The sequence below is a fragment of the Mercenaria mercenaria genome, chromosome 18 (genome assembly GCF_021730395.1).
Source record: "Mercenaria mercenaria strain notata chromosome 18, MADL_Memer_1, whole genome shotgun sequence".
In the NCBI taxonomy this organism is placed as follows: Eukaryota; Metazoa; Mollusca; class Bivalvia; order Venerida; family Veneridae; genus Mercenaria; species Mercenaria mercenaria.
In genome coordinates, this window is record NC_069378.1 from 4,103,082 (window position 1) to 4,115,820 (window position 12,739).

The 12,739-nt window shown below is 34.7% G+C and overlaps 1 protein-coding gene across 1 annotated transcript in view; it reads right to left on the bottom strand.

Moving 5' to 3' along the window:
- Nucleotides 1–1,051: 1,051 nt before the first annotated feature.
- The window catches only part of LOC123537934 (uncharacterized), a 102,270-nt gene continuing 90,582 nt past the window's right edge, over nucleotides 1,052–12,739 (bottom strand). The window contains exon 12 of the mRNA XM_053530713.1: nucleotides 1,052–3,229. The gene's annotated coding sequence lies outside the window, so the exon portion shown is untranslated. The remainder of the gene's footprint in view (nucleotides 3,230–12,739) is intronic.

The following is a 12,739-nucleotide window of genomic DNA, read 5'->3' on the forward strand; positions in this document are numbered from 1 at the left end:
AAGGACGGACGGACGGACGGACGCCGGACCACGGACGCAGAGTGATTTGAATAGCCCACCATCTGATGATGGTAGGCTAATAATAGCAGACTCGTTTTGACAGAGTCTGTTCATGAGAAGTTATGAAATGTGTAACCCCTCTTATGCCTCCTAGCATCAACTTAAGCGGAACTATTACACCTATGTTGAACGGACTCCATAATCCCAAAGGACCTGAAAATATAACAACACTGAATGCATTTTTAGGATAAGGACTTTAGCACAGTTTTAAAGGCATTTCTAGTTCTAGTGGCCCCTAAAAGGGGCCAACTGCCTCCATTTGAACAAAATTGGGAAAGGACCTCCTAATGATGCTATAGACTAACTTTGATGAAGATCCTTCTTGCGGTTCATGAAAAGAAGTCGTTCAAAAGTATTTCTAATTTTTGGCTCTAGCGGCCCCTAAAAAGGACCAAGTGCCCCCACTTAAACAAACTTGGGAGAGAACCTTCTAATGATGCTACAGACCAAGTTTGATGAAAATCCTTCAAGTGGTTCATGAGAAGAATTTGTTTTAAGGCATTTCTTATTTCGGCTCTAGTGGCCCCAAAGTGCCCCCATTGGAGCAAACTTGTGACAGGACCTTAGAATGATGCTACAAAGTTTGATGAAGATCCATCTAGCAGTTCATGAAAGTAAGTTTTTTTTAAAGGTTTTCTATTTTTAGCTCTGGCCATGCCAGGATGCTAATGACCAAGTTTGGTGTAGTTCTGACCAGTAGTTTCAGAGGAGAAGCTGTTGAAGTGAAAATGTGGATGCTGGATGCCGGATGACCGACGCCTGACCATCAACCTATTAGTGGCCAAGGTGAACCATTTGAAAAAAACTTGATAGAGGGCCATGCCAGGATGCTATTGACCAAATTTGGTATAATGCTGAAGAAGTTTCAGAGGAAGATGTTTAAGTGAAAATGTGGATGCTGGACGCCAGACCAACCACCTATATTATATTAATGGCTCACCCTGAACCTTTGGTTCAGGTGAGCTTAAAAGTAATATACAGAACTGACACAGCTGATCATACATTATTTGATACACTCAATCAAAATAAACTTTAACACTTTCTTTACAAATTATTTCATATGAACAAAGGTTATCTTTCAAAAAAAGAGAGGATTTCTGCATTTTAGAATATATCCAGTGTTCCCAGAAACCCCCAAATGGAGGTTTTTCACCCCCAGGTACTTTGCACCCCCAATTTGGAGACAGCTGTTGTATATCTCTTAGCAGGGGGGTGCCAAAGTGCAAGAAAACTCAGTTTTCACCCCCCAACTTTAACTGCCAATAGGAACACTGATATACTTTTCCATCAACTTCTGTTGATTGCCTTCCTTTATCAAGCTAAAGTCTATGAACCTATCTGTGAAAAGAGGAGAAAATTGGGTAAAGACCTTTAAGTTAATTATTTCAAGAAGGAAACAACTTTGCAAAATAAAGGGTTTCTCTCTTGTATTTTATGTATTTTTATATACTTCTACAGACAGCTTGCATTATATGCTTATCAAAAATATTTTCTCCTGTATGAATTCTCATATGTGTATTCAGATCACTGTCTAAATTGCAGGCATAATCACAAACATCACATTTAAACTTAAAGCATTTCTCTCCTGTATGAATTCTCATCATATGTCTCTTCAGACTTTTGCTTTGACAACATGCATAATCACACGTATCAAATTTAAAGCATTTTTCTCCTTTATGAATCCTCATTATGTGTTTTCAGATCACTGCTTAAATTGCATGTATAATCACAAACATTACATTTAAAGCATTTCTTTTCTGCATGAATTCTTATTTTATGTCTTTTCAGATTATTGCTTTGACGACATACATAATCACACATATCACAGTTTAAGTATTTCTCTCCTGTATGGATACTCATATGTATCTTAAGAGAACTGATTGAATTACATGCAAAATCACAAACACTACATTGATAGCATTTCTCTCCCGTATGGGTTCTCAAATGCATCACAAGGGCACTTCTTGAATTACATGCATAATAACAAGCATTACATTTATAACATTTCTCTCCTGTATGTATTCTCATATGTCTCTTGAGATGACCTCTTTGAATGCAAGTATAATTACAAACATCACATTTAAAGAGTTTCTCTCCTGTATGTATTCTCATATGTATTTTCAGATCAGAATTTCGATGACAAGCATAATCACAAACATCACATTTAAAGCGTTTTTCTCCTTCATGAATTGCCTTATGTTCCTTCATACGGTTGCTTTCTGTACTTGTATAATCACAAACATCACATTTAAGGAGTTTCTCTCCTGTATGTATCGTCATATGTCTTTTCAGATTACTGATTTGGTTGCAAGCAAACTTACAAAAACTGCATGTAAAGTATTTCTCCCCGGAATGAATTTTCATATGTCTCTTCAAATGTCCTCTGTGATTACTTTCATACCCGCACACAACACACTTAAAACATTTCTCCTTAGTATGTATTCTCATGTGTGTGCTAAGATCACTACTTTCAGTACATAAATAATCACAAACATCGCATCTGAAGAGTTTTTCTGCCATATGAACTGTCATATGTTCTTTTAGACGACTACTGTCAGTACATGTATAATCACAAACATCGCATTTTAAGAGTTTTGCTCTTGTATGCATTCTCGTATGTCTTTTCAAATTACCCATTTGATTGGATGCATAGTTACAAAATTCACATTTAAAACATATCTTCCCTGTATGAATTCTCATATGTACCTTCAAATGACACTTGTGATAACATTCAAACTCACATATGCCACATTTAAAGCGTTTCTCTCTCTTCTCAATTTTAATAATTCTCTGCTCAGTATTGCTTTCAATACATGCAGGATCACACATATCATATTTGAAGCAGTTCTCTCCAGTATGCATTCTCATATGCATCTGAAGCTCATCAATCTTGTTACTTGTGTAGTCACAAACATTACAAGTAAAGATATGCTCCATTCTGTGTTACACAGCTCTAGTGTTAGGAATGTTACTCCAGTATTAAGTCTCTTCTGTAGTAAGTAGCATGACAAAACCACTGTATCTGCAGCTACTACTTAACTTTACTCTATCTTCTTATGCTGACTGATACAACATGACCACCAGCAGTACTGTTTTGAATGTCAATCTGCATACACTGACAGATATAAAAGCCATCTACAACATGTCTATGTTCTTCGTCTGAACGGATCTACAAAAGATGAACAAAACAATTACACCACAAAACATGTCAATCAAGTCTGGGAACAACATACGACCACCTGTATGGCAAAACCATTAAACACCTGTAAGGAACACTTATAGAACAGATGTATAGGGAACAACTATAGACCATATGAAGGTAACAACTATAGAAAACATGTAGGAATAAACGATTCTTTCACTTGTAAGTGTGGAAGGGAATTTCCGGCCTTGAGGGTAACTGTTTAGGTGCTAACGAGGCTTTGTCGAGTTACCACATAAACAGTTACCTGAGAGCCTGATATTCTCATAGATCTGCACCTGCAACCAGTGATAGAATCTTTTTCTTGCATACCATAATTCAAGAAATAATAATTTAATTTATAAAATCAATCAAACAGCTTTCTTTTTAGAACTATTTCTTATACTATAAAGCAGCATATTTAAACAAAGTGTGGGAAATCCACACCCATAAACAGGAAAGACGTCATGATGTTTCAAAGACAAATAACAATGTTTAGTTCTGGTTTTGTTTTATCAGTTGCAGCGTAACATTATGAATTTTTTATACAGTAACATTTTTTGAATCAAGAAATATATTATCAGGAACAAAGAGGAACTGTCAAGGTATTGGATTTTCATTGTTTTTTAAAATAAAACATAAATTACTACATAAATCTTCTTCAAGTATGTAGTTCTTCATAGGTCATTTACAGAACGAGTGTCATCTTACACTTGGGGTGTAAGATGGATTTTCCCAGCACCTGTAAAAATACTGGAAATCCCCTTATGGCATGAAAGAAACAACCGTACATCACCTGTAGGGAACAGAAATAGAAAACATGAAACAAGGGAACAACCATAGACCACATTTACAGAACAAAATATTGACAGTGTGTAGGAAACAACTATAGTAAAACATGCTGGGAACAACTATTGACCATACGTAATGAACAAACATAGAACAAATGTAGGAAATTATCATGAATATAAGGAGAGATCAATCACAGACCACCAGTAGGGATCAACCATAAACTAGAGCTATCACTGAAGGTGATGAATGTACCCCCCACATACACTGACACAGTGCATTGCAATTCGATGCACACAAGATTACATAATTATGTGGACTGTATGTATATATAGACTTTATGTAGATATACAGACTTTATGTATATGGTATAGTAACGAAAACAAAGTCCCATAACTCTGCAGAATATTTTTCTGAAAGAACCTAACATGCACCGTGCACAAGTAAGGTTGGTACTGACCACTTGTGTGATGTTTCATTAAATTGTGTGCAATGGTTCAGGAGATTAGGGGAACACAAGATTACATATGTAGACTCTATGTTGTAGCACAGTAACAAAACACAAAGTCCCATAACTCTGCAGATTTTTTTCTGAAAGAACCTAACATACCCCATGCACAACCAGGGTTACTGCTGATCACTTGTGTGTAGTTTCATTCAATTGTGTGCATGGGTTCACGAGATTAGGTGCACACAACATTGCATATACAGACTCTATGTATATAGCACAGTTACAAAACACAAAGTCCCATAACTCTGCAGAGTTTTTTTCTGAAAGAACCTAACATGCCCCATACACAACTAGGGTTGGTACTGATCACTTACAAGAGTGAAGTTTCATTAAATTTTGTCAAGGGGATGAGGAGAGTTGGTGCACATAAAATTGCAAATATGGACTCTATGTATATACATGGAGGTAATATAGAGATGGAGTGCGGACAAAAGCGCTTCAAAGGTACACTGTGCGGCACCGCGGCTTTGTTTTCCTCTGATAAGTACCTGTCAATCAGTAGTAACTAGGTGTTAATCGCATATCATGTTGTTCCTTACGGAGTTTATCGAGGGAGTCCCGATAAACAGCCGGAATAGTCCGATAATGGGATCGTGATGTTCCGATATTTTCCGTTTAGTAACTACCTGACACTTCAAATACACATTCTGATGTTGTTTTGTAAATGCTGACACCTTGGCAATTAACGTTGACGAAATACATGCATTTTACATGTCATCCACGGTCATGAATTATAATTGATTTACATCGAAATTGTTCTTTTTGAAAAGACTTTATTATAAGTGTTACTTCTGGCAAATAATGATTACGAAAATTAAGATTTTGAAGGGATTTTCTTTTCCAATGAATTAATTCAACTAACAGGGATGTGGAGTGATTCTGACAATGAGTGGCCATATTGTCCATGTGAACACCCAAACGATAGAGAAATGATTAATTGCGAACATGTAAAATGCGAATTTGAATGGTGGCACTATTCGTGTGCCAATTTGAAAGCTGAAACTATACCGGAGGGTCCCTGGATATGTCCAGAATGTAAAGACAAGAAAGATATGAATACGAAATTTCACTTTATAATTATAATAAATGAGGTTATAACGTAATATTACTGACCTACAAATCCAATTTTAGTAGTACAGAGTGTATATGGATATTAAAACATCTCTTGTCTTGTCAATATGCTTGTACATTCTAGGCGAATAAGTGAAATGCAAGGCACATACTTTAAAAAAAACAAAAAAAAAAAAAAAAACAACAACAACAACAACAAAAAAACATGTGCACCTTTACAGGCACTGACCTCCAGATCGTGCGACAAAATTGTAGAAAAAATGTTCCAATTTAACAGTGAGATTTCCCACCAGCTTCAAATCTGCGAAATAAATTAAATAATCAAATAAATAAATAGATATATAGATAAATACACGAAGAAGGGGTTTGGTAACTACTAAAATAAATAAAATTTAATACAGTTATACGAACGACTTATATAAACTTGTAAACAAGACCAATTATGTAAAATATGCAGTCTAAAACATGGTCATTATTTAAAATGCTCACAACTGCTCACGTTTTTAATACCCAGTAAATGAAAATTTGATACCTTGACTTTAATTTAACATGTCTACATTTTTTAGGAAATTTTAGGAAATTTAAAAGAATTTAGTTTAAAATGACTACATAGAAAACTGTAAACGCTTACTTTACCGAGTCACAGCTATCTGAAGAGTTACAAGATCACAGAAACGCATGCTTTAAGTAGTAGTACATTTATTCTACCGATGAATCCCACACAGTGTGCATTGTTTGTATTAATTAGTTTCAAAATATGACATGTGCGCATACGTCACCCACAACTTCCGTTTTGTTAAAATTTTTATGCACAGGATTCTGAAAGGAGCTCAGCAAGGAACAACATGTGGTATAATAAATAATTATCATCAATTATCTCATCCGCACTCCATCTCTATATTACCTCCATAGTATAGTAACAAAAAACGAAGTCCCATAGTTCTACATTTTTTTTTCTGAAAGAACCTGACATGCCCCATGCACAACTAGGGGTAATACTGATCACTTGTGTGAAGTTTCATTAAATTGTGTCAAGGGGATGAGGAGAGTTGGTGCGCACAAGATTGTGTCTACAGACAGACAGACAGATGACCAAACAGACAACCTGACACTTCCTTTCAATAAACAGCTGACTGCTGATGACACTAAATTGCAGAAACAAAACACAAAATATACAGTCATAAAATGTCAGTGAGGCAATTTTATGCTTTAATGTCAACATAAATTTATTATCAGAGATATAATCATTATAAAATACTTTGTATATGTACTAGAAAACCTTCCTTGAAGTTGACTACGACGGTTCTTCCAGACAGGAGGTATTGATCAAAAGATTACAGATTACAGATGGCGACGCTCATGGCAAACAGTAAAAAAACTATAACGTCTATAATTTATTTGGAAAAAAAAAGCGAATGCAAGCATTTGAATTATTTTGTGGTCACTTTTTTTGGAAATCCTGAATCAGTGTTTGCAAGAGTTATCTTTCCTTTGCCTGTGGTTACTGCTAGTGACAGACCCCTTTGTTCGTGTCGATTCAAACTAAAAGGCCAGTACGAAATCACGAGACTGCAAAATCAGGTATTCCTTACCTAAATGTTGGATTATTTATGATTATTTATCAATAAGGAAGAAATTATCTGAGTGAGGATGTTCTAGGACATCCAGACGCTTTTGCAGAACGTTTGAGTGATGGAATGGATCTAATCCCCGTACCGTATCCGTGCCATACTCGGGAGCAGAGAAAGGAGGAAAAAAGTACGGAAACCACAGTCTATTTCTTTTATTATAAGTACGAAATATTATAAATGAAAATAAGGAAAAACATAATGAATAAAATCATATAAACCTATCAAGCTATTTGCATTATAACACTTTCATGCCGAAGTGAGAATTATACATTGATTTCAATTTTTGTATTAATATGTAGTAAAAACATACTTCAGATACAAACATTTTTCTCAATCTGTAAAATGTTATCAGAAATCATCATAGATTTGGCAAATATACTGATCTGAGGAGAAACTCAGTTGTCGGTTAAGATGTAACCTGTTTGGATCAAAACTTGAGAAGGTTCTAGATAAACATGCTTCTCTTACAGAGAAAAAAAAGCAATTGTAGAGCACCGAGACATTGTTTTAATGAAAACATTCTGTATCTCAAGCGTTTATTTCAGATATCAGAAAGCCTATATGGAGGAAATAAAGAGAAGCATATCGAGTTGAGGCATTTAGTCTAAATCAGCACGTAATTAATACCATTATGAAATCAATCGCCAGAAAAGGATATCTCTTAGTAATAAAGTCATCAGAACTTGAACAATGCGCAATGACAATTGCCTGCATGAGAACAAACTTAAAATGAACACTTCAAAAACTGAGTTTATTATGTTTGGCAACAGAGCACAGTGGACTAAATGTTGTAACAAGAAGATTAACATTCCTGGTGATAAAATGAAATCTTCAAGTATTGTAAGGTATTTTGGTGCTTTCAGTACCAGTCATGTCAGGGGTACTCAAAGGTTCTGTCCTCGGTCATTTCCCTTTCCTCTGTTATATAAACGAACTTACCTAACAAAATGACTCCTCTGTAGATACTCTAAACCTCCAAAATGATTATACAAAATTAGAACAGTTGGAATTTCACTGGTAAATGGAATTTAATCTCGATGAATATGAGGTCGTCAAAATTTGAAAAAAGAGAAACATAATGTCCACTTCCCATGTAAATTAAATGGCAATGACCTTAAATCTATAAAAATGTAAAATACTTAGGAGTAACAATTAGCGAAGACTTAGCTGAAATCACACAGAGAAACAATGCCATCTCAACACGTTGGTTCTATCCAGGTGCACGCCCATACCTAGAATAAATCATGAAGCGGCACCTGGGGTCTCTGCCCCCGCCACACACCACCGTTAAGCAGCTGGAAAGACACCATACGATTATAACTGTACTAGCGTGACATTAAAGAAAACAAACAAGTGAATATGTTATACATTAAATAGTTCCTGCAACGGCCTAGTACAGCTATTTAGCATGTTGTAACTTAATTAAAAAGATATAAAATATATAGAGGAGAGAAACGCTTTAAATAAGATGTATGTAATTGCATGTATTACAAGAATGCATACAGTAGAGGAATGCTTTAAATGTAATATTTCTGATTATACATATGTTACAGGGGAAGATTAAAAAATACATACAGGAGAGAAACAGTTTAATTATGTATGTGTTTATAGCAGTAATATGTACTTCATACAGGAGAGGAACCACCTTTAAAAATGTGACATGTTGTGTGACTATAGCAGTAATTTATACTTCATACAGGAGAGGAGCCACTTAAATGTGATATGTTGTGTGATTATAGCAGTAATTTGTACTTCGTACAGGTGAGGAACCACTTAAATGTGATATGTTGTGTGATTATAGCAGTAATTTGTACTTCCTACAGGAGAAGAACCACTTAAATGGGATATGTTGTGTGATTATAGCAGTAATTTATACTTCATACAGGTGAGGAACCACTTAAATGTGATATGTTGTGTGATTATATAGTAATTTATACTTCATACAGGAGAGGAACCACTTAAATGTGATATGTTGTGTGATTATAGCAGTAATTTGTACTTCGTACAGGTGAGGAACCACTTAAATGTGATATGTTGTGTGATTATACGTGTGTTTAAAGTGATTCTATTATGATGCATTGAGAAAACGTACTGGAGATGTAGCGCCATCGTAACACTTTTGTTTTCCTAACACTTTCCCATTTGTCCAAGTAAAACAGGACAAAGTTAATCACAAAAAGGAATAGTAGAGAAACACCCTTAGCAAGCGGTACTTCTATACTAGTCGGAAAATGGCGTGCATAAAAAACCTCTTATTTTCAGCAGTTAAAATTACTGTTTTCACAATTTATGAACGTCTACACGTTTTGATAACATTTTCAAATTTCAAGAAATATAAACAAGTCTCCTTACACATATATTATTACTGATGTTTTAGGTTAAGTTTTGAAGAAGTTCGTAGTCATACAAAAACCTGTTAGAAAAAACTGCGGTTGTTGGTATCTTTTACCTAATATATGTTTTTTTTACATTTAAATCAACACAAGAAAGCTAAGTTCCATTTCTGGTAGAGAAATATTAATAAAGAATGTGTTTTTATAAGAAAAAAAATGCTAATTTTAGCCTAAAAATCGCCAAAAATGTTGGGGTAGGGGTTTTATTTTGAATTTTTATTCAGACCCGTGGTACCCAGATGCTCTTATTTTTGTATTATAATAGTTGTACACATTTGGGAAAGACAATCACACCATTTATACAAAGAACGTTGTACTATTTTTACTTTACTAGCCCAAAAAGTGGGTGGGGTATATAAGAATGTATTAAATTAAAAATTTAGAATTTCGCATGAGAACAAATATTCGCAAGTGTTCTTGGCTTTTTTTGTCTTATATATGTTTGTTGTAATTGTTATTACCACAAGCAAGACAAGTTTTACTACTAGAAGCAAAATATACCAAACATTATGGTTTTTACATGAAAAAGCTAATGTTTAGCCTCAAAATGCCCCCAAAACATTGGGATAGGGCTCCTATTTCAATTTATTTTTCAGGTTTGTCGTTTCTAAGTGTTTTCATTTTGTAATTATAATAATTTTACACATTTAGATAATGCAATTACACAACTTGTACATTTAATAATTAACTAGTGACAAAAGTGGATGGGGTATATCAACATACATTTCGCGCCTCTTTTTTACATAGCTAGTGTTTTCTCAATACAAAATTTTGTATGATAAAATAAAATGCTACGTAAATATTCGTATTTTGATAGACATATAACTCATCTGTTTTTATTTGTGATGTAAGATTTAAAATGGAGGCCATTTTCCAACATGGCCACCAAAATGGCCGATATTTACAGTTTTCTTAACTTGAATGAATGTATGTGCTTAGTGAGATCACCATAAACCATTTCATAGTATATTTGCATGTATATGGTGATAGGTTTATTTAGTCAATAGAAATGCACAAAAGTTTTTTTATTGAAAATTAGTCTCAATATATGTGGTTTGAATCCGTCAATAATAACAATTGAATTGTATTAAACAAATCTTCAATATTTCATTCTTATACAGCTTAGAATAATGACCTCTCAAAGAACTGTTTATACCATATACTTACAAAATATTCCTCACGCAAAACATTCTGAATTGACAACATACAATACAAACATTTGGATTGTTTTACAATACTATTGGAACTGAAAGAACCACATCCGGGTTACCGCAGATGTTCAGTTGGTGTGGGTTTTCTTTGCATTTGCAAAAAACACAGCATCTAATGCCAGCTCAGCTTTCACTAAACATTTTATTTATAGAAACTTACTTCAAATGTAGAAAATCCTCATAAAAATATCAACTTACAGAATAAATACTAACTGTGTTTGTGGAACTACATTCACGATTAAGGTATTAGACCCCTTATAGTAATTTTAAAAATGGCACTCGCTTGATATATTCTTAAAGTTGACCTTATTTCGCACTGTGTTGAAAGTTTTAAACAACTTTTACCGTGTCATGTTTTATACATTTTGCATAGTTTAAGCTATTTCTTTTTACTCAAGTAGAGATACATTCCAAAACAAGGACCACTGTCCAAAACGTTTGCAGAGAATCCATTATTTTTTATAAAAGAAACGTCAAACTTTTGGTAAACAATAATAGAAAACAAACTTAAACTGTCAGTATCATTCTTTTCTAGAGTCTCTTAAGAAAAAAGGATTTAATGGGACAGAATTCTTACTCCAACATTGAACAATTAAAGTCGAGTCAAGTCATCTAAAGAGTAAAAGCAAACTAGAGAACTTTTACCACATGTAACTCAGTATTTCTAAAAATGTCTAACTCTGCCCCTTCTGTTTCAGAGGTACTTTCACTTTGAACAGCAAAACTACTCTTATTAGATGAAAAAATTCCACTATTGTACAATTAATCAATATAATTCTTTAAAAAGGTATAAAACTTACTAGAAAAAAGGGAATATAAGGGGGGAAATAGTCCCACTAGGGCTCAAACCTATGCCCACTTGAAAAATTTAAGTCAATGTAGGTTTATGGTAGGAACTGAATACTCTTCAAAAGTAGGTACACTATAATGGGCCTAATACCTACGTTTTTACAGTATACAGATACCAATCATCTGGCATATACTGGTACTGGCGCTTGAGTGGTGTAAGAAATTTTTTTAGGTGCATATCTTGGTAAAATATACTATATTACAGTATATCTAAAAACCATCCAGTATAAGTTTAGCGAAGCTCTAAAGACTGCACTTCCCTCCTGAAGCTGTCTAATGAGGGGCAACTTATCACTGTTTTGGGAAGGCTGTTCCATAACCTGATAGTGTCTGGGAAAAGCGACTTCTGGTAGTTGAGGGTCCGGGCAAAAGGCACCAGAAATCTTATGTCATGAAGGCCATTGAAGATGATGTAGTATAAGTGTGACGCGGCTGGTTCGTATGTGGTCAGAGAAAACCATCTGTGCTGACCTTCGCTGCACCATCTCCAGTTTCCGTATATTTTCCTGTGTATAGGGATCCCAGATGACTGTAGCGTAATTGGTCTCACCAGGGTAGTATAACAAGTTCTCTTGTTTTCTTTGGGAACTGATGCATATTTCTCTGAGTAAAAGAACTGCTATTGTTTGCTTTCTTTGTAAAAAATGATAATATGATAGTTTCAGTTGAGATTCTTATGAATGTTGATGCCTAAATATACTTTGCTGAGTTTACTTCTTCTTAAATGTGGCCATGGATTGTATAAGGATTTCTAATTGGTTTCCGTTTGTTGGTGAAGTGCATTATTTTGTACTTCTGAGAGTGAGATTCCATCAGCCAATCCTTTTCCCATTGCCCTAGCGCATCCAGATCCCTTTGCAATGCTTGTGCATCTTTCACTTACCTAATCCTGTGGTAGAGCACACAGTCGTTAGCGAATAATCTAGCTGTTGATCCTGCGGAAATGTAATTACTATAGGCAAGTCATTAATGAAAAGAAGGAACAGCAGAGGGCCCATAATATTTCCTTGGGGAACACTGAACTGGGGCTGTATCCGAAGAAG